At 47.5% G+C, this 22332-nt stretch overlaps 1 protein-coding gene and 1 non-coding gene across 5 annotated transcripts in view; both read left to right on the forward strand.

The window, feature by feature from the left end:
• Positions 1 to 22332, forward strand: part of BTBD11 (BTB domain containing 11) — a 348391-nt gene that overhangs the window by 50851 nt on the left and 275208 nt on the right. The gene's annotated exons all lie outside the window — the stretch shown is intronic.
• LOC119473492 lies at positions 5017 to 5097 on the forward strand. Its single transcript, XR_005202709.1, has one exon. It is a non-coding gene; the product is annotated as a small nucleolar RNA SNORD74 (small nucleolar RNA).

Below are 22332 nucleotides of genomic sequence, written 5' to 3' on the forward strand. Positions count from 1 at the left end.
CTTTTATATATTGTGTTTGAGAGGGATTCAAATTCATTTAGTGAGCCTGTTTTCTTGACATTATAGGAGCATTCCTTTCCCCATTAAGATGAGATGCAGCTTTTATCATCAATTAGCTTCAAACATGGGTTTTTTTTTTCCCCTGACCTTTCTGTCTTGAACTTCTGACCTCGTGATCCTCCTGCCTCGGTCTCCCAAAGTGCTGGGATTACAGGCGTGAACCACTGCTCCCAGCCCTTTTTCCGAGCTTTCTATTCTCTTCTGAGCTCTCTGCACCTTATTGTTCAAGACATAAAACAGAATGAGTTTTGTTTGGCAGAATTTGTCTGGTGTGTTCTCAGTAGGGGAACCTTGATGATTTCCGGTAATGCTGGGAGATGATGAGGCATAATGAAACTAACATGAAACTTGGGGTCAGAGGAACCCAGGCTTGGTACTGGCTCCACCACTTACAGACATATGAACTTGAACGACTTCTTCAACCTCCCTGAGCCTCCGTTTCTCCATCTGTAAGACAGGGATGATGAGATATATCTCCTAGGAATTCTATAAGAGTTAAATGCTAGAATATATGTAAAAGCATAGCTTTCAGTAAATGTTATTTTCCCTTTGATGATTGTCAGGAGACAGTTACTCTAACAGCAAATGGTTTTCCCCAGGCCTCACCAAGGTAGGTGTAAATTGGGAACACGTTATTCCTGATGGCCCTAATGTCACTGCCTCTTGTCACCTTCTAATGCATGGCTTCTATTCAGCTCTTTCTGTATCCTCATGGTGACCCATGTGGGCTCCTGGAAGCTTCCCATTGGCCTTCCCACCAATGGGCACACTTCCGTTGGGACTGCAGAGGTCCAGGAACACACACTTTCTCCTCTTCCACAGTCACCCAATCAGCCCACAGACTTGGAGGCAAAGGTAGATGTAGATGCTTAGCCAGGAATGTTGGGCGAGTCCTCAAAGTGTGGCTTTTGCCTGGCTGTTTCTTCACATGGGCTTTAGGAACACACAGTATTTTTGCCTGGCTCCCCTTCCTCTCTCAGCCCTTTCCCCTGAAAAAATACAGATAAAATCAAGACAAAGCACGGTCTCTGGGTCACAGGCTTGAGGGAAGCATGGAAGTGCTGCAGCCGTGCTCTGGGCTGGGTGGCCTGGTGGGGCTGCTGAGCCTGTGCTGCTGGAAATAGTTTGGTTGAAAGGCCATGCAAGGCAGCTCTGTGAAGGTGTTTCTTTGGCTGCCTTTCAAAAAAAGGGATTTTTTTTTTTTTTTTTGCACTTTTGTGGCTTAAGCTTTTGATCCCTTGGTTGTAGCTCTGTGCTGATACCTTCTTTGCTGAGCCTTGAAGGGCTGTCAGGTTAGGCAGGACGATCCAAGAGTTCTTTCTGACCTAGCACATGGGTCAAGAAAGGCTGTTACCTTCCAAGAAGGGCGACCACCTCCTCCTATATGGCAGCCCTCAGAGGGCGTTTATTTCAGGGGACATCGGCCTGACCCCCCCCACTTCTCCTCCTTCCTTTCGACTGTGTTTTAAATTACTGCTGGCATAGCCGATCAGAACACTCTTCCCTTCCCCCAAACTTCTGATGTTAATAAAGCAATTTCATTCCTCCCTGGATCCCAGGACCTGTGTGTAGGCTCTGGCTTGATCCCAGCTTGACTAGCAAGCAGGGAGATCATTCTGGAACTTTGCCATGTCAAAATGAGACTAAATCCCATCTCTAGGTTGCTTCTGCCAGGCTGACGGATTGCAGAGAAAGGAGATTTGGGGAGTCTGCCCCTAACCTGTTGCTAAACAGCCTCACATTGTCTGTCCAATCCCTGGGAAGGAAGGATTTGACTAGCAAATCTCGTTCTAGGATGAGACTAAGCTTCTCTCTTGCCAGGTTCTTATGAAGCTTTAGGGGAGAAGTATGGAGTTGGGCTGGGGAGGGGCCTCAGCCCAGATGCCCAGAGCTGGGCCCCGTTTCAGAGCCAGTGCCCTCTGATTTTAAGCAGTAAAGTCTGGCCTAGTCTTTTGTAATTATTCTTTTACTAGCAGAGGATTCTTTGCTTTCCCCTCTCCTTTCTTAAATACTCCTGGAGTTAAGGAGGTAAATAAATGTATGCTCAAGATAGATTATGAAATTGAGTTTTTTACTCCTCCTTCATTTCTACCTTAATAGTGCAGTACACTTGCTATATTTTTATGTTAAACGTTAAGAGGCAAGCCATAATTCACTCTTCAAGATCCGTTTCTACTTAGTCGAACTCCATTTCAGCTTGGATGGCAAATATACTTGGTACTTCTGCCACTTGGCTTCTTTGATTATGGCAGACATAAGTAATTGAGCACAGCACTTTTTCTCACTGAGGTCAGATGGGACTTCAGGATCCTTTTCAACACAATTCTAGGCAGCTGCTACTGATGAGAATTGGCGTGTGAGATGTAAGCTGTTTGCTCTCCTGCCTGGTGGGTAGTCATCTGGTCGTCTTCATAGTTCTTGATTCATTCTGTTTGGTACTTTGTACCCTGTATTACAAAGTATCTTCATTTCATTAAAGGCAAAGACCTATATCTGAAAAAGTGAAGACATATTTCTGTAAGTTGCTTGAGAGAAGAATCTGTGTTTTATTTACTTTTGCATCATCCCAATTCTGTCCTGTTGTCGTCTTTAATACCTATTTGTTGGATCAATGAATGAATATATCTTCTCATTCAGGCTCAGAGGACAGTGTTAAAATTGTATTCAGGACCTGTGTCAGGTCTTGCAACTCCCTTCCCAGTGACATGTGAATGAAAGCCAAGCAAAAATTGCAGAATACAAGCTGACAGTACATTTAAGCCCATTTCCTGCCCCAAACCAGAACAAAGCAGGGATAGTTAGGTCTCATGTAAATTTTATAATACAGGAAACCACCTCCCCTGAGCTGAAATTCAGTTCAACCTGGCATCTTTCCCAGTTTAGTTCCAGCAAGCGTGTGGCACTGAGATGTTGGATAGAGCCTGCGTCCTCAAGGAGTGTATGTATTACCAAGGGGGCCATAAGGTGTCCACATGACTAAATTAGCATAATAACCCCGACCTCCTCTACAACCGTTTGCTTCTGTGCTCACTGAGTTCAGCTGCGTGGACTTCCTGCCACACTTGGGGGTATACCCGCCCCAGGGCCTCTGTCCATCATACCCAGCAGCCATGGCTTCACCCCCTTGCTTTTCTCAGGGCTCTTCTCCAATGTCCCTATGTCCCTGCTGACCCCATCATTCTCTTTCCTCCTTTTCTTAACATTATTTTTTGTAGCACTTTTAACCAGTGGACCTGTAGACATTGACTCGTTATTGTCTTTGTTCATCATCTGTCTCCTGCCCTGGGATGTGAGCTGCAGGGGCATTGCCTCTTTGGCACATTGCTGTCTCCCCAGTGCCGGGAGCAGGGTTTATCAACCTCAGCACCATTGGCATTTTGGCCCAGACAATTCTTTGTTGTGAGGGGCTGTCCTGTGCATGGCAGCATGTTAAGCAGCATCCCTGGCCTCTACCCAGTGGTTGCCAGTAACATCCCCTCTCCTCCAAATGAATGCCTCCAGACATTGCTAAATGTCCCCCAGGGAGAAGCAGAATCACTTCTGGTTGAGAACTGCTACCCTAGAACCACATTAGCACCTAGCAAACACAAATGTGTGTGGGGAGAATGAATGAACTCTGTGTTGGGTGATGGTACTCCTACTGTGTGCTGAGCACTGGTTTTCTCCCATTTACTGTTGCATCTGTGTGTGCAGATGGAGCAATTCCCACCTTGTGGGAATTTATATCCATAAAGCATCTAAAACAGTTTGACACACAGTAGGATACTTAATAAATGGCAGCTGTGATAGGCCTTAACCTGACCCCGCTTGCCCTTCCAGCTCTTCATCCCACATCCCCATCTTCAAGCGCCTCCATCTTATAGATAAAGCAACTGAAATGGAGTCAGCTGGAGGAATGTGCCCAATATCACACAGCCAGGAAGTGATGGAGCCGGACTCTAAAGCCCAGGTGTCTGGGCTATGGGACCTGGCTCTTTCTCTTCCCTGGAGACAGGGATGGCCCGGTAACTCAGCATCCTGCACTTTACCCAGCCCAGCGCCTTCCATTCATTCTCCGTAAATACCTGTGGGGGAACGGAATGCACAGCCCAGCAAATAAAAGTCAGACAGGATCAGTGCTGGAGTGGAGTCCATGCAGAGAGCTAGGGACACTTGGGAGGGGGAGAGGGCTTTCCAGTGGAGTAGATAGTGTGTCTCCTGGGCAGAGGCCTACATGAGCCCTCCCAGGTGAGCCCACCGAGTCTCCATGGTGGGAGGACTCTGGAATCTCCAGCCCGTTACCTGCAGTGGGGCGAGGGGGCGGGTAGGGAAGGGGGCTGGGGGCAGCCTCAGCCTCCCCTCCATCTGCCTCGGTGCCCGGTACCCTCCTCCTGTCTGTTGGAGCGCCTTTTTGTTCTCCCCCCTCTGCTTCGTTTTCCAAATCAGAGGCTTTGAGGTCGGCTGGGTCCTTTCCTTTTGCTACTTCCTACGTCTCACAGCCCCTGCCTGACTTCGCAGCAGACACAGTTCCGGCTTCAGAACTGCCCTAGTTGTCTAACCTACATTTCCCATTTCCTGCTGGGCAGGATCTCTCCCCTGCCCTGCTAGGCTGGGTTTGAGGCCGACTCACTCCTCTCTCCCGTTGGCCCCCTCCCAGGCTGGGACCCTCCCACACCAAGTTCAAAGTTGGCTTTTCAAATCTTTGCACTTTGGGGCCAGGGGAGACCCTTTTCCTCGGTACTTTCATCCTTCCCGGCCTTTTCAAAGTGAGTGCCGTAGCTCCACCCAATCCGCTGGGACCAGGATTCTTGGCTGCCCTGCTGAAAGTGATGCTTTATATACACAAAGTGAACCCCAGGGTAGCGTTTGCTTTCTGGGCCTTGGGCAGAGGAAGAAGGGTTCAAGCTAGTGGCTTCTCTGCTTATGGACCCTCAATCTTCTCACATTTTTTCCTGCAGGCATCACCCAGCTGAAACATTTAGGAACAGCCTTTGAGGAAGCTGTTGTCGGTAGGGACGTCTGAGTGCTGATGAATGCCAACAGCTCTGATGGAAAAAACAAACTAATTTAAAAGCCATTTAGGAGTAGCTTTCCTTTACAGTGAATAATTTGATTTTTTCCTCATGCTCTGGTATCCAAACTCACCTGTGATCTTTGACTGTTTTCTCTCTTGGGCCCTGAATGAATGCTTTGTGATGGAGGAAGTAGCTGGCTTTGGGGAAAGGTTATGTCTTTTTGGCCTCCTTTGGTCACATGATGCACAGAGAAAACATTTAGCAAGCAGATTCCTGGACTTAGGAACCTCCCTGAAATGGAAACACTAAGGTGTTAAGTGTTAGGGGTTTCCTTTAAAATAACAGTAGTGGCTGGGCGTGGTGGCTCACGTCTGTAATCACAGCGCTTTGGGAGGCTGAGGTGGGAGGATCACTTGAGCCCAGAAGTTTGAGACCACCCTGGGCAACATGGCAAGACCTTGTCTCTACTAAAAATACAAAAAATTAGCCAGGTGTGGTGACATGTGTCTGTAATCCTGGCTACCCAGAAGGCTGAGGTGGGAGGATCACCTCAGCCTGGGAGATCGAGGCTGCAGTGGGATGAGATTGTGTCACTGCACTCTAGCATGAAGGACCAGAGTGAGACCTGGTCTCAAAAATCATCATCATCATCATCAACATCATCAATAAAAAAAGATAAAATAACAGCAGAAACAACAGCAACAAACCCAAAGCCCTCTTCTCCCCGTGGGCCAGTGGGGCACCTCCAAGGCCCGGTAACCTTCTGCCTCTCACTGGCAGTGGAGCCTTTAGCAGGTGGCTGGAAGTCTCTGGGCTCAGGTTCCTGGTCTGTAGAACAGTGATGTTCATTTCTTAGCTTCTGGAGGCCAGACCTGGGCCAGATGGTTTCTGAGGTTCCTTACCACTTGGTTTCTGTGATCCCTTCCTTTCCACCTCCACTCCCCTCTTCCCAGCTGGACAGTTTTTCCTTATGGACTTCTCTTCCTGCCCTTGGAATCCTATGCCCTTCAGCCGTGTCTCCTATTCAGAACTGCAGAGGCGTCGCTCCTATCACCTCAGGGTCGAGCCCAGGGTTCCTGCCGGGCCTGAGGCTCTGTACCATCCTGCCTGGCCTGGGCTGCTTCTCCAGCCCACTGCCCAGTGTCCCATCTCTTGATCATGGCTGTCCAGGCCCAGGGCCCTTTTTGCTATTCCTTGAATAAGACCAGCGATTCTCAGCTTCAGCCTTTGCCCTTGCAATTCTTTCTACCGGGATACTGTCCCCCAGACAGCCCTGTGACTCTTCCTCACTTCTGTCTGGTGTTTGCTCACCTCCTCAGAGATGCTTTCCTCTCCCTCCCTTACCATCCTGCGCCCCAGCCATCCCCTTCTGTCCTCTTTCCAGCCATATTTTCCTTCACAGGATGTGTGTTACAAACATATTTGGTCTCTTCTTTCACTCAACTTTCTCTGTTTTGCCACCACTGTATCTCTGGTCCCCAGAACTGTTCCCAGCACATAATTGTAGGCCCTGAGTATGTATTTGATGAATGGATGAATGAATGAATTTGCATTTATGCTGGACTCTGAGACTGAGAAACAAATACTGCTGCTGAGGCCCAAAGCAAACAGTTTTCTCCTCCATTCTGAGTTATGTAATAACGATCAGAGCTGCCTTTTACTGAGTGATTACTATATGCCAGCTATGCATGCTGTTTTAGTCAGTCCTACAACCCTTGCACTGAATGTGCAAGGTGCTCTCAGCAGCCTTGTTGTTCGGGTGAGGGGCCCAGTGGTATAAGGGACAGATTCTCCATTTGAGCCCAGGCCCGTCTGGCTCCATAGCCTGACATCTCATCACTGCTGTGTGTTTTTCTGCTCTTCAATGGAGAAAAAGAGAGTCAGTGGCTACTACCTGAGCTGTCTCAAACGTGGAGATGCGCTGCTCAGATCATCTCATGATCTTCCCCCACAGCTGAGGGGAGCGCTGCTGGCACAGCTGTCAGCACTCAGCCCCCTTTGGAAGTTGACCTTGTTTGAGAGAGCTCCTGGACCATAGTCTCAGCCCCTCCCTAGGCAGCTGGTGCCTAGGTACTGATTGATGTAGGGGTATAAAAGTCCCCCCCACACCACTTTACGGTGGCGCTGAAGCATCATCCTAGACTAGAATGGGCTGAGGTCTCTGTTGAAACTGCACCACAGTCTAACTTCTCCCTCTGTCCACTTTTGCTTCTTACCTTTCCCTGCCACTGGGGTCGAGCCCAAGAGCACTTCCAAAAGAGAGAGAGAGACAGAGAATGAGTCCCATGTATACTACTCTTATGCTCATCTCTGTCTTCTTATTTGCTTCTTGGGGACCCCAAATTGCCTCAGGGACATCTCCCCTGGATCCCTGTAGACTTGTCTTAGGTCTTAGAGGGCCCCATGTGCTGGAGATGACCATGTGCTTGGAGGTGACTGTCAGTCTAGCTCCTCATTGTGGTTCTGAGTTGTGATGTTTTCTGCTTAGACGAATAACTCTTTGCTGAGCTACTGTAAACACACACCATGGTCTTTTTTTGGCAAATGCCTGTTGAAGACGGTTGGTTTGGGAATGAGAAAGGCAGAAATGGAATTACCATTGCACACAGCCCACACAGGCAGGAGAAGACCTTATTCTGGGAAGGCAGTGGAATGTGGCCAAATAATGTTTAAAAAGTCTGGTTGCTTCAGTGGCAGTCCCATCCTGGACTTGTTTTAATCCCCTCATAGTTTCCAGAAGGACCACAACACACACATGATGCTCAAGAAGTGTGGGAAGAAGATAAATGAATCAGCAGGTAGGGAAGTAAAAGGGAACCAAACAAAGGGAAAAAGTGGGGAACATAATCTCATCACAGACTTCAGGAGACCAAGCCATGTGTAAATTTCACAAAACCGGTGGAGTGCTCCCTTTGTGCAAAGCCAACGCCAAGGGCTGGAATATTAGATGATTCAGCCGTGGTCCCTGTCCAGAAAACACTAGTGACTCAACCTTGGGCATGTCCCTTAACCACTTTCTTTGGCCTGGCAATATGCAGACATGGTCTCTTAACCTCAAGTCATTTAAACATTGGGGGATGATGGGTTTGCTTCCTCCTGGCATCTTCCCTGCTTATCCCCTTACTTTGCACATCATTTGGCAATGACTGCACCACCGCCACCACAAATTGCTATTAACTATTGAGCACTCACCATATGGCAGGACCTGCACTTAAAGCAATTTATGTACACTATGGTATTTAATCCTTACAGTAACTCTATAAGACAGGCACCATCCTATTGTATAGATGAGGATCGAGGTTCTGGGAGCATAGGTAATTTGTCCAAGTTCTTGTAGCAAGTAAGTAGGGGAGCTAGGGCTGTCCAACAATGTGGCGCATCCTCTTAGTGCCCTTCTACCTGGAGAAGCCCACCTGTTCATCTCTTTGGCTCCTACCTCGTCCCCTCACAGGCCCTCACTCCCCCTGAGCTGTCTGGTTCTGCCTTCCCTGTTTCCCTTTTCACATCCTGTCCTGACCGTTCATGCCCAAACCTACAACTGTGCTGGTTTCTTCTGTCTTTGGGAATAAGAATAAATCTCCTGTCACTTGCGAAAGTGTCCCCTGATGGGTCTTTGGCTGCATGCCCTGCCCTATGGGCAAGCATTGGGGTTCCCCAGGAGGCTGTAAAATAGGAGTCACTGAGATTCTGACTGTATCTGATGTGGGAGCTACTCCTGCTCCTGTAGCACAGAGTAGCAGATAGTGCCAGAAAGAATTTTAAAAGCCTGATTTTTGGTCCCAGCAGCAGGCAGTGTGGGGTAGTGGTTATGCACCAGAGCCATCAAAGCTGACATCCTGGACTTACTATGTACCTGCTGAATGACCTTGGACAATTTACTGAACATCTCTGAGCCTCCCTTTGCCCTTCTATGTAATTGGGATAATAGTGAACTCCCATAGGGTTGCTGGAAAGTAGGTGAGACATTGCATTTAAAGCACTCATTGCTCCACCTGGTGCAGAGCAATGGCTCCATAAATGGTCATGGTTGTTGGCATTGCTCTTGGTGTTAGTAGGCCAGCTGATATGGTTTGGCTGTGTCATCACCCAAATTCTCATCTTGAATTGTAGCTCCCATAATCCCCACATGTTGTGGGAGGTAATTGAATCATGGGTGGATTTTTCTCATGCTCTTCTCGTGATAGTGTGTAAGTCTTGTGAGATCTGATGGTTTTATAAAGGGCAATTCCCCTGCACATGCTGTCTTGCCTGCCGCCATGTAAGATGTGCCTTTGCTCCTCCTTCATCTTCCACCGTGATTGTGAGGCCTCCCCAACCACGTGAAACTCTGAATCCATTAAACCTCTTTGTTTTTATAAATTACCCAGTCTTGGGTATTTCTTCATAGAAATATGAAAATAGACCAATCCACCAGCTATAAGTTGAATATCCCCCACATCCTGTCCTCTCTCACTCCTTTTCTTCCTTCCTCAGTATTAATCATTACCCACTACCAGCAAAGCAGCAAAACCTAGTGCTGGGACACTTGAAAACAGAGAGATGACAAAGGCTGACTCAGCCTTGAGGAGCTTACAGAGCCTTCCAGAACAAGCGTCAGTTGGACAAGCTGCCAGGAAGGCTTGGCTTTGAGTCTCGGCTCCAGTCCTTGCTCCATGACTCTGGAACAGGTTGATTTCTCTGGGCTCAACTTCCTTAACTGAACAATGGGCATGCATTCACCTTAACACCTTGCAGTGTTGTGTCTGGCTGCAGTTCAGGAGGGAAGCAGACCTGCAGCCATCTATACACCTCACAGAAGAACAGGTTCTCAGGCCCCTTGCAGCCCTGGCATTGCATCATGCTGTGATTCATCTGTGACCCTTAAAAGACCTGCCCTTAACTCCCAGGGTGCGGTACAGCAGTGCAGGTTCTTAGCACCAGCAAAAGTGTTCTCAACTGAGCGCTGGTAAATAGGCCCAGTATTTATGAATGGGTGTCACTGGCCTGCTGCTTTGTGTTTTATCACCAAAGATTATGGAAGATTGGGAGCTCTTATTTCAGAGCCTGCTTTATGGTTTTCATTACTCTCCTGAATCTCTGCATAATTTGCTGGGATTAGGGATGGAGTGCCTTTGTTTCTTTGTTTGCATTCTTTCCCTTCTGTGTAAACTAGTGAAAATCAATAAAACACCAGCAGATGAAAGCCCTGCTCATGCCAGAACTTGGCTGCATGTCCCAACATGACTGAGCTGGCCCCTTCTTGGTCAGGAAACAGGCTGGGTGAACCTGAACCTAGATTTTTGTCCCTGTGTGGTCTCAAGGAGGACCACACCTTGTATTTACAGATGGGAAAACTGACACCCAGAATTAGGAAATGACCTGTCTAAGGCTGACTTACCTAGCATCTACTGAACCCCATGCCCTGAGTCATCAGACAAATGATTTTGGGGTGCCTCCTGAGTGTAATTAGCAAAAATCAGGGAGTGGCTTTGTTTCTTTGTCTGCATTTTTCTTTTAAACCCTGAGCTGAGTTGCCATTCTGTCACAAGTCTCCAAAACAGGGTACATGCATGAATGTGCACGAAGGGGCAAGAAGAATGTTCTAGGACATTTCTTTTTTATCTCATCCTTTTAGTATTTATATACTTTATGTTTATTTTATAATGAGCTATATAATATAGTAGTACAGTAGTTATACAATGTTATATATGCTATGTATATGTCTCTAATATATATTCAGTTATAGGTTTGATATAATCTATAATTAACAATATAGTCACATATCAGGAAGGTATACATAAGAATGATAGGGAAATGTGATAAAACTGTTTGGAGACCACTGGTTTAATGAATGCATGGCTGTTCCTGACCATTCTGTCTACTATACCCACCCCCCACCATGACTCTCTTTCCTCTATTCTGCCTTTGTCTTCGTCATTCTCCCTGATATTATATTCCATTTTTGTTTATGGTCGGTTTCCTCTACTAGAAAGGTAGCTCTGCATAGGTGGAGACTTGGGTTTGCCCACTACTGTCTCCCCAGCACCTAGAAGTGCAGGCTGGGCACTCAGGGGGCATGTACTAAGTATTTGTTGAAACAAATGAATGGGTGTGGAGCCTCTGCAGACAGGTGAGCACACATGCCCCACAAGAGTGGGCTGTGTACAGGATTAGGGCAAGTGCAGAGTGATCTGGGGATGCCAAGTGGGCATCTGATCCAGCCTCAGGCATGTAAAGGGGCTTCCTTATGAAGGGTGCCTGTGCTGGCACCCAAAGGGTGAGAAAGGAGTTGGCCAAGAAAGAGGAGAGCTCCAGGTGGGAACAGCAAGGGCAAATGGCAAGAGGCTAGAGAGGGCAGAGTCTTCCTCGGGGCTGGGCAGTGTCAGGGAATTAACGGCAACCGATGAGGCTAGAAAGGAGCTTAGATCTGTTCATCAGACACTTCCAAGTCTTTAGGAGTTGGGGTTGTATCCTAAGGGCAGGAGAACCATTCCGACTGCAGCGCGGTGTGGTGCGTGGAACAGGGACTAAGAGGCCGGATATCTGGATTTGCATCCTGGCTCTGTCATTTGCCAGCTATGTGACTTTCCAGTTATTTAACCTCTCCTGTCTCGGCTCCCTCATCTGTAAAATGGGGATGATGATAGGATCAGCCTCCGCAGGGTATTGGGAGGATTAAATGAGCTAATTTATGTAAATCGGAGCAATAGATCGCTCTTGGCATGTAATAACTACTCTATGTGCAATTTATTATAATTCATTCAGCAAATGTTTATTGAGCCCCCTGTGGTCTCCAGGCTGGAGATACAGTTGTGACCAAATCATACCTAAACCACTCCGGCAGGGAGCTTGCATTCTAATTGGGGCAGAAAAAAAAAATAAATGAAGAAATAAATTAACGAGAACAAATCAGCCAGCAATAAGACCAAGAAGGGAATGAGAGTGGGGATGTATAAATGTGTTGGGACTCCCTCAGGTTGGGCATTCCATAAGGGCCCCCGGAGAAGGTGACATACTTGGAATGAGTTTGGGTGCCTTCAAGGGCCTGCAAGATTGAGTGTGTTTGCCATATGGTGGTCCCAGGGGAGGGAGGGTTTAGGAGAGATGGGCCATGACCTGGCCACACAGGGCTTGTCTGTCAAGGGAAGGGTTATGGGAGGAAAGCCACTAGAGGTTTCTATGTGTGATGGGATTTGACCCCCTTTTAAAAGATCCTCGTAGCTGCTTCCTGGACTCATTGCAGGGTGGGAGGGTCCTTAATATGAAGAAAAAAAATGGGCTTGCCGGTGCCCCTGCTGTGTCCCTTGCCCTCCTCAGTGGCACCTTCACCCTTCATTGCTTCCAGTTCCCTTATGTTCTGCCTGACCCCACGTCAAGGCCTGAAGCTCGTTCCAGCTAAGAGCCAAATGACTGCAGCCGCTTACTTTGCAGCTCTTCGTTTTGGAGCAAGATCGGCCAGCCAGTGAGTGCCACATTTAGGGTGCACAGCCTTCCTATAGGCCTTCCCCATTGCCCTGCATGTCTGACTGGCCAGAGACCATTGGGTGCCTTCCACCCACAGCCGTGACTTTAGCCTTCGCCTCTGTTGTCTGTGTGTGTGCCGTGTTTTGAGAGGCAGCCTCATGCAGAGATGAAGCCATAAGGTCCCAGAGTCAGGCTGCCTGGGGTGGAATCCTGCTTCCACTCCTTGCCAGCCAGGTGACCTTGGGTAAATTCCTTAACCTCTCTAGATTCTGGTTTTCTCTTCTGTAAAATGAGGATAATCATAGCGATTAGCTTACAGAGTTCTAAGTGAGTTAACATTTATAAAACCTTTGAATAGGGCCCAACACATAGTAAGTAATCAATACGTGTTCACAGTTATTAGCAGTGCTGCTTTCCTGCCTATTCAAGGGGACAGGAGCCTGTTCCCTGCCTTACCTTTCAGAGACAGTTGCAGGATTAATGAGATAATGATTGTGACTGTTTGGAGCTTTGCAGAACAAAGGCACTGCATAAATACACATGATTAGTATTGTCATCTTTATGCTTTGCCTGGGTGGACCTATTGTGGTTGGCTGATTTATGGAAATAGTGTGTCCCCAGGTGAATGGAATTAGTGATAAGCAAATTTCAGACAGTTCAGAGAATCACAGGTTCTTCCATCTGCTCAGGGTCTTTCATTCTGAAAGCTTCCAGGGGGCTGCGTAAGATAGAACAGCCAGAGAGAACCCATCCAAACATGGCTCCAAATGTCCAGGTGTGCAAGCATCCACCTATCCATCCACCCAGTAATGAGCGTCAGGCCCAGGTGTGCTGAGCATGCTGGGCTACAGACCCACACACCTGTGGTCTCTACGTGAGTGAGGAAAAAAGCGTACTCCTTGCAAAAATGGTAGTAGCTGAGAACTCACATGTCTGGGACATTTGCTGAGCACCAAGTCATGTTACAAAGATTTCCTATGTGTTGATGTGTGTGATTCTCAACATTCAGGGAGGTAGAAACAGATTTTACAAATAAGGCAGCAGAAAAGACCTGCTTAGGGCCATGTAGCTAGGAGGGGCGTGGCTGGGGCTCCAAGTCAAGCAGCCTGGCTCCACAGTCAATAATGTCCTTAACCAGCATGTGACCATTTCTTTTTTTTTTATTTTGAGACAGAGTCTGTCGCCAGGCTGGAGTGCAGTGGTGCGATCTCAGCTCACGGCAAACTCCACCTCCTGGGTTCAAGCGATTCTTCTGCCTCAGCCTCCCGAGTAGCTGGGACTACAGGTATCCGCCACCAGACCCAGCTAACCTTTGTATTTTTAGTAGAGATGGGGTTTCACCATGTTGGCCAGGATGGTCTCGATCTCTTGACCTCGTTATCTGCCTGCCTTGGCCTCCCAAAGTGCTGGGATTACAGGTGTGAGCCACCGTGCCCGGCTGATGCATGTGACCATTTCTAACAAGGAACAAAAAGCCTCCCCAAATATCAGCAGAAGGAAAAACATGTTAGCTGAGAGAGCCAGTGGCACTGTCCTAGAATGGAGACCCTGGTTGGGTTTCTTTGTTCCCTAAGTGCATCTTGACAGGTGTCTTAGGTTGAGTTTCCTTGTAAAGAGACTCTAAGAGGTGCCCGAAGGAAATTTATTGGAGATTACCCCTGGGGTTAACTCAGGGATGCAGAACTGGGCAGAGAGAGAAGTTGAGCTGAGATATACTCACAACATAGGCCTCAGCCCATCCGCTGGGAATAGCTCTCCAGAGTTGTCCTCAGTCCAGACAAGGGGGCCACATCTTTGTACCTCCACACCAACTAGTGATTGGATACAGCTGTCCCAGGAGCGGGTGTGACATTGAGAGAGACCTTCTTTAGGCTGAACAGTTCTTGGGAAGAGACGCAGCTGGAGGGCCTTGAACTGCAGGCAGGGCTTCCAAGGAAGCCCTGCAGCTTCCACTGCAGGAGGCATTGCTGACAGCAATTTTTACAAAATCACTCTGGAATCAGGGGTTTTAACCGGAAACCAAGGCAATAGTTTGGACTTTCTGGCATTCTCAGCCCCTCCACACTATGTCATGTAGCTTTTTCTTCTGTGTATCCATCCAGTGCTTGCACTTCTGCCCATCCTTATACTAGGACTTAGTTTAGCACTTCTACCTGGACTGGATTTAGACTCTGATGCCCATGCACTGAGCAACGAGAATAAGCCTGATCTATCTTCTTTCCTTGGAGGCAGTCATTCATTCATTCTTTGTATTATCTCCTCATCCCACAATTATGTATTGAGTAAGTGACAGGTGCTGGGGATACAGCAGTGAGAAGATGGACATGGACAGGCTCTGTCCTCATGGAGTTTGCCTTCTTGTGGGCTGGGCAGACAGTAGACAAGTCACCACATGGAATACTTTCCAGCAGTGACGAGTGCTGGGATGAAAATAAAGCAAGGTGTTGGGATCTGCTCTAAGCAGGCAGTGCAAAGGTGTGTAAGTCAACACACGCAAGGGATTTGAGTGACAAACTGTTGACCTACACACCTTTGCATTGCCTGCTTACAACAGTGTCTGGTGTAGTCTCCCATTACATGACAAATATTACTTATTTGATTGTAATTGATGTCAGGCTGACTTAACTGGCATCATCAGGATTGGGGGGTGGGGGTGGGTGGCCTGTCCTTCCTTCCTGCCAGCTGGGGCGAGGTTCCCAGAAGCCTTCCCGAGGTGTGATGCTTGCTGACTCAGCAGTGCTCTTCCTGGCAGAGTTGAGATGTTCCTTGGAAAAGCTCACACCTAGGTCCTTGCCCAGGCCCCCGAGAGCTGCCAATCATAGCAACTCTGCCAGCATGATGGCCAATGGGGCCCAGCAGCCACGTGCACCCTCCCCAAGCCCTGACTCAAGTTGGGCAATCTTAAGAGAAGGGGCATTCTCTGGCATTTCTTGCTCCTCGAAGGCCTGGAAGGCTTTGTGAGAACAGCCCTGCCCCCACCCTCCTGCCATCCTCACTGACATGCCCAGTATGGCCTGAGCTAGGACCACAGCAGGCCTGGGAAAGGGGACCCTGGAACTTTGAGGATTTGGTGGAGTTTCACAAGGGGTTTGAGTGAGAAGTCTGAGTTCTGGTCTAGCTCCTGCTGTGTGATCTTGACCCAGTTTTCTCTGGGTTTTAGTTCCTCATCTGTAAAAATGAGGCCTTATTAGACTTACCTTATTTCTATATCTCACGGCTTTTCTCTCCTGCCTCAGGGCCTTTGCACTGGCTCTTCCCTCTGTTGGAATACTCTTCTCCACCTCTGTACCTTTTATCTAGTAGACTCCATTCCTCCTTCAGCCCTCAATCAATCATCCTACCCGCATATCGGGGCAAGTTCATAGTCATCCACTCTGACAGGACTATAGAAGACCACATTGCCCTCCCTCATCATGAATCAGTTGTCAGTAGATATTTTCTCATGGGATTATTGACCAGTAACCATCCTTACATGCCCCCAGTGAGGGCAGGCATCTTGCTATCTTATCTGTAGCTACATTCCCAGTGCATCACACAGAGTTTGGCGTATAGTAGATGCTTGATAAATTTTTGTTACAGAATGGGAGTGACTCTTCAAATGAGATTATGTACATAAAGGCCCTTTATAAATGTAAAGCAGTAAATAGAAGGGGCATGTTTTATTACCAGTGGGATAATGACATTGGCCTGAAGGAAGCATCTCAGGCTCTGCAGGGATTTGGGTGACTTTTCTAGAGCTAAAAGAGCACCTGTCCCCCATTCTGTCCTGAGTCAGCCTGTGCCTAGTGAGCCTAAGCCTTGACTGATCATTCCCTTGGCCTTTGTTAGACCAGGGTGGGTGTCCCTGAGCGGCTGGCTGCTGGGTTTTGCTCAGCCTTTCTCTGCTACATCCTTTTCCTGCAGCTGCCAGACACAGCTTTCTAATTATGTCATGTCACGGTGATGTCCTTGATATGTCACAGCAGCCTGGGCTTCCCTGGGTGGGAGGCCGAGAAGTCAAAGGAAATGGAAAGAGAGAGAGAGAGAGAGCGCACGTGTGCTTGCAAGAAGATGGTGTGGATGAGACAGTCAGTTCTTTTTTTTTTTTTTTTTGAGACAGACTTTTACTCTTGTCGCCAAGGCTGGAGTGCAGTGGTGCAATCTCGGCTCACTGCAACCTCCACCTCCTGGGTTCAAGCAAGTCTCCTGCCCCAGCCTCCTGAGTATATGGGATTACAGGCATCTGCAACCAAGCCCAGCTATTTTTTGTATTATTGTATTTTTTGTATTGTATTGTTCAAGATGGGGGTTTCAACATCTTGGTCAGGCTGATCTTGAACTCCCGACCTCAGGTAATCCAACCTGCCTCAGCCTCCCAAAATGCTGGGATTATAGGCGTAAGCCACTATGCCCAGCCAGTCAGCGCATTCTAAACCCACTTTAAACATTCCCACCCCCTTGAGCCTGTTCCTGTAGATAAGTCTCTTCTATCCCTCTTGGTAGTAGGCAGTCTTTCCTGGATCATGCTATGCCTAAATCAGTGAATTTTTGTTAAGGGACTACTATGTGTCAAGTGCTGGGCTAGGTGCTGAGGGCTCAGCAATGACAATCCAGGCAGAGTCTTTGCCAGCTTATAGATGAGTGTTCAGTGGGGAAGACAGATGTTAAATCACCAGATGTAATATTGATATGGTAACAAATGTTCCAGGTACCGCAAAGAAGTGGGGCAGAGTAGGTGTCTCACTTTTGAGTTTATTCATTCATTTGTTGAACGGTATCTTAAAAGTCATTGCCCTGTGCCATGCAGCATGCTAGGTTAAGTACATCTCATCCCTGAGACCTTCCTAGACCACCAGGCCATAGCAGTGACTCTTTCTTCAGAACAGCCAAGGACACCTGCCCCTGCCATCTGGGACTTGGTAGTTTTTGACTTGCGGAATTAATTCAAATTTAGCACCAATGTAAACCCACGTCTCATACAGGAGCCTTGCTGACTTTTTCATGGGTTTGGTCCTTATTCCACCAAATAATTTTAGGATTCTCTCTCCCTTGTCTTCCTCCTCCTCCTTCTCCCCCTTCTCTCCTTTTCTTCCTCTCTTCCTTGCCTTTTCTCCTCCTCCTCTTCTTCTTTTTTTTTTTGAGACAGAGTCTCGCTCTATTGCCCAGGCTGGAGTGTACCGGTGTGATCTTGGCTCACTGCAAACTCCGCCTCTCAGGTTCAAGTGATTCTCCTGTCTCAGGTTCCCTAGTAGCTGGGATTACAGGCATGTGCCACCATACCTGCCAATTTTGTATTTTTAGTAGAGATGAGGTTTCACCATGTCGCCAAGGCTGGTCTCAAACTCCTGATCTCAGGCGATCTCCCCACTTCGACCTCCCAAAGGGCTGGGATTACAGGTGCGAGCCACTGCACCTGACCCTTCTTTATTTATCCCTTGTCTGCCTTCTCTTTTCTTCTCCTTCTCCTTTTCTTTCTCCTCCTCTTCCTATTCTTCCTTCTACTCTTTATTATCTGCCTCCCCCTCCTTTTCCTCTCATCTCTTCTCCCCCTTTCTTCTCTTTCTAGCATTTTCTCCTCTTCCCCCTCCTTTTCCTCTCCTTCTCATCCTCTTCTCCCCCTTCCTCCTCTTCATCTTTTTTCCCTCTCCCTTTCCCTCCTTGTCCTACCCTTTCTTCTTCTCTCCTTCTCTCCCCCTGTCCCCTCCTCCCCTCCTGCTGGAAACCTGGGCCAGCCATGCTGGACCCCTTGAAGGCCCACGCAGGGGCCTGGCAAGTGCCATCTGCACAGCACCAGCAGGTCTCTGTCGGGTGTTCCTTTCTTCCCTGCCCTTTGTATTCTGAATTGATCCAGGGCTCTGCTAATAGATGTAAAGGGTTTGCACGATGTCTGGCACATAGGAAATGCTCAAAGACAAATAATGAACATGGTCAAGTTGGTAATGATGGTAACTGTTATCAGGAGCCAGGTTTTTCTCTTCAACTCTTCCATGGATACATTAATTTAACAAAGCTCAAGTGGGTTTGCTCAGATTTTGCGTTCTCTGTTCCTTGGAGGAAAAGCATCAAGTTTACATTTTTCCTCTTGGAGTGAACCAGCATTAAAAATCAGAGTTCAATTTTTAATTTCCTTTTTCAAGGAAACAGATATGAGCTGCAGGTGGGTGTTAACCTGTGTAATTGGGACTGCACCTCTCTACTTCAAAGATCACAAGCTTATTTTGAATATTTGAGGTTGGAAAATGAAGCCAGAGGCTATGGGATTCACCTTAAGAAATTTGCAACAATGTTTGAGAAATTTTAAAAAATTAAACAAAAACTCTTTAAAGAAGCAAGGTGAGTCAGGCTGTAACCACCTACTTTCTCTAGTGTCTTCCCCATAATAAACATTTTTAATGCTTATGTACTAGGCATATAGCATGTTTTATCTCATTTAAGCTCACAACAACCCTGTCATCTTAGTTTACAGGTTGGAAAACTGAGGTATAAGCAGGAATACTCTCCACGGATTATAAATGATAGAGCTTATAAATGATAGAGCCAGACAGTCCGACACTTGAGCCCACACACTTCCCCACAGTGACATTCTGCTCCTTAACAAGAACCTGTTTAAATCACAACTCAAATTTAGGCATGGCAACTCAAATTTCTGGATTAGACCTCCTCCAACACTCCTGTTAAAGTGACTGTTTTAGTTATTAATGTATGTGAAACAAATCACCCCAAACATAGTATCTTAAAATAACAACCTTCTTATCCCACAAATTCTGTGTTGACTGAGCTCAGCTGGGTGGTTCTTCTGCTCCAACAGTGTCAGCTAGGGCTGCAGCCTGCTGAGGGGCTCTACTGGACTGGGACATCTAGGATGAATCACTGATGTGTCTAGTGCCTTGGTGGGAGATGGTTGCAAGTGTGAGGTCAAGTGGGATGCTGGGGCATGTGTGTGTGTGTGTGTGTGTGTGTGTGTGTGTGTGTGTGTGTAGGTGTATTTGCCTGTCCATTCTCCTTCCCTGATAGAGAGCTACTTCCTCTTCCCAAAGCCTGTCTGTGATGTCTTTGCATGTAAGTTCTCTCTTGCATGGTCTTTCAGCATGATAATTGGACTTCTTACATGGTATTCAGGGCTTCCAACAGCTCAAAAGCAGAAGCTGCCATGCCTGATTCTCTGGCCAAAGTTCTGTCTAGATTTCAATGTGGGAGGAGACTAAACAAGGGCATGGCACTGAGAGGGGTGGTCCATTTGGGATCGTCTTTGGAGATCAGCTACCACAGTGAGACTTCTTCTACGCAGCCCATGGGCAATGAACCTATGTGAGTTTTTTAAAAAGTACCTATTGTGCAGTTTATCTATAGCATATCTTATTGTGTTTGATGCTCCCACCAATCCTAGGAGGCAGCTATTATTATCTTCCTTTCATGGATGAGAGAATAGCCTTAGAAGTTTAATAACTTGCCCAAGGCTACCTAGCCTGTGAGTTGGGGAGCCTGGATTCTGACAGGTTAGCCTGATTCCAAAGCCTATGCTGTTTCCTCTATGACATCCTCTCCTCAGGGAAGGTGGTACACATTTGTGTCTGCTTGCCACTTTCAATCAAATCTTATTAAACAAGCCAATAAGTACTCACTGAATTATCAAGATGTACCAGGTTCTAGGAAGAGGTAGGAGGCAGTGTCAGTCCTGGCTTCTGCCCTCAGAGAACTTGATTGCAAGGACAAGACAGGTAAACAGGAAAAGAGAAAACCAACAATACTGGTTAGTGCTGACACAGTGTTACTGAGGGTGGAGGGAGAGACCGCAGACTGATGACCTTACAGGCTGTTCTTCAGAGAAAGTGGGATTTAAAAAATCAAACCTTCCTGATGAAAAAGCCATGTCTTTCTAGTTCTTCATTTGACTCAGGAACTCTCTCATCTATTACTCTGTGACACTGGGTAAGCTGACTTAGCCTCTTGAAGCCTGTTTCCCCCTCTGTCAAATGGGCCAACAAGGGTAATCTCCAAGGACAACCAGAAGAATCGTGCATGATGTGTGCACGTTGCCTAGGGAAACCTGTTTGGGAGATGACTGGTGGGCCTTGAGGAGGTATCCATGTGGAAGCTCTTTGCAGGAGGGTTTGATGGAGCAGTTGGTTAAGGACCCTGGCTTTGGAGTTAGGTGGTCATGGGTGGGAGTCCAGGCACTGCTGGCTGTGCAATGTTAAGGAAGTTCATTCACCTCTCTGTGCCCATCAGTTACCAGGGGCTCTTTGTCTCCTGGTTGCTGTGCAGTGCAGGAGGTGAAGGGAGGCTTTGGATTCCTATAGATTTTCATTTCCCTGGCTTTCCCTGGCACACCCCACCCCCACCCCAAAGTGCCTCTGCCTGATATATGAAGCGAGATCCAGAGATCACTTTCCTGCCCACCTCAGCCTTCCTACTAGAAAGCACAGAGCGATACTTCCTGTGACCTCATTAGAAAACTAGAAAAGATTTATTTTTAAGACAGGAGGTGATGATTGCAGTTTGCAGAGCAGAGTTCCCATCCCTGCCTAATCACCCTCAAGGCCCCTCAAGGATGCATTTCCTGAGTTACCTACATATAAATCGCTGGCTTCTTCAGCGCGGCTACAGAAGCACCAACAGAGGTCCTGCATCAGGCACTGAGCTCTGGAACTCACGGCAGCTGCCCAGTGGCACTGACCACAGCCAGGCAGTGTGTGATGGCCTCCATGGGGGTGATGTCATTCAGTCCTCACCACAGTCCACCCCACTTTACAGAAGCGCTCCTGTCATGGTGCCTGTGTTGCAATAGGCTCTCAGTAAATGTTTGTAGAACGAATGATAAAAACAGGGCGCAGAGAGGTGAATGAACTTCCTTAACATTGCACAGCCAGGAGTGCCTGGACTCCCACCCATGACCACCTAACTCCAAAGCCAGGGTCCTTAACCAACTGCTCCATCAAACCCTCCTGCAAAGAGTTTCCACATGGATACCTCCTCAAGGCCCACCAGTCATCTCCCAAACAGGTTTCCCTAGGCAACGTGCACGCATCATGCATGATTCTTCCGGTTGTCCTTGGAGATTGCCCTTGTTGGCCCATTTGACAGAGGGGGAAACAGGCTTTAAGAGGATAAGTCAGCTTACCCAGTGTCACAGAGTAATAGATGAGAGAGTTCGAGTCAAATGAAGAACTAGAAAGACATGGCTTTTTCATCAGGAAAGTTTGATTTCCTTTAGCAAACCTTCCTAGTAAAAGGTATTTTCATGAGTACTTCCTCCTGGCACCAAAATCTCCGTCCATTCTGATCTTGGCCTCGCTGGTAACAGCGGGAATGGCACCACTGCTATAGATCACATGAGGCTCAAATGAGAAAATGAATGCAGATGGGCTTTTGTGAACGTTAAAGTGCTATTCAAATGTGGGCTGTTTTTATAGCCTGACTCTTTGGAGCATGGGCTTTGAGGCCAAATGACAAGGGTTCATGTCCCAGCCCTAACAGTTACTAGCTGTGTTACTTAACCTCTTTGTGCCTCAGTTTATTCCTCTGCAAGTTAATAATATTTTCCTCATAGGGTTGTTGTGCTATTTAAATAAGTTGATGCCGTAAAGCATTTAGAACAATGCCTAGCACAGGGCAAGCGGTCAGTGGATGATAGCTGTTGTCTTCCTCCTCCTCATCATTATCATCATCATCATCATCATCAAAAATATGATTCCCTCCTCAAGTAGAAGCAGGCCAGGGGCTTCCCTCTGGTGGCTGTGACTCCCAGCAGGCCAGCTGTAGCCCTGCAGTAGTCACACTGGACAGAGGCCTTGGGTTTCCCTGAGGTCCTTGTTCTCACCTGTTCTTCTCCCTCTCTTCTGGTCTCTCCATGGAG

The sequence above is a fragment of the Cebus imitator genome, unplaced genomic scaffold (assembly GCF_001604975.1).
Source record: "Cebus imitator isolate Cc_AM_T3 unplaced genomic scaffold, Cebus_imitator-1.0 Scaffold8, whole genome shotgun sequence".
In the NCBI taxonomy this organism is placed as follows: Eukaryota; Metazoa; Chordata; class Mammalia; order Primates; family Cebidae; genus Cebus; species Cebus imitator.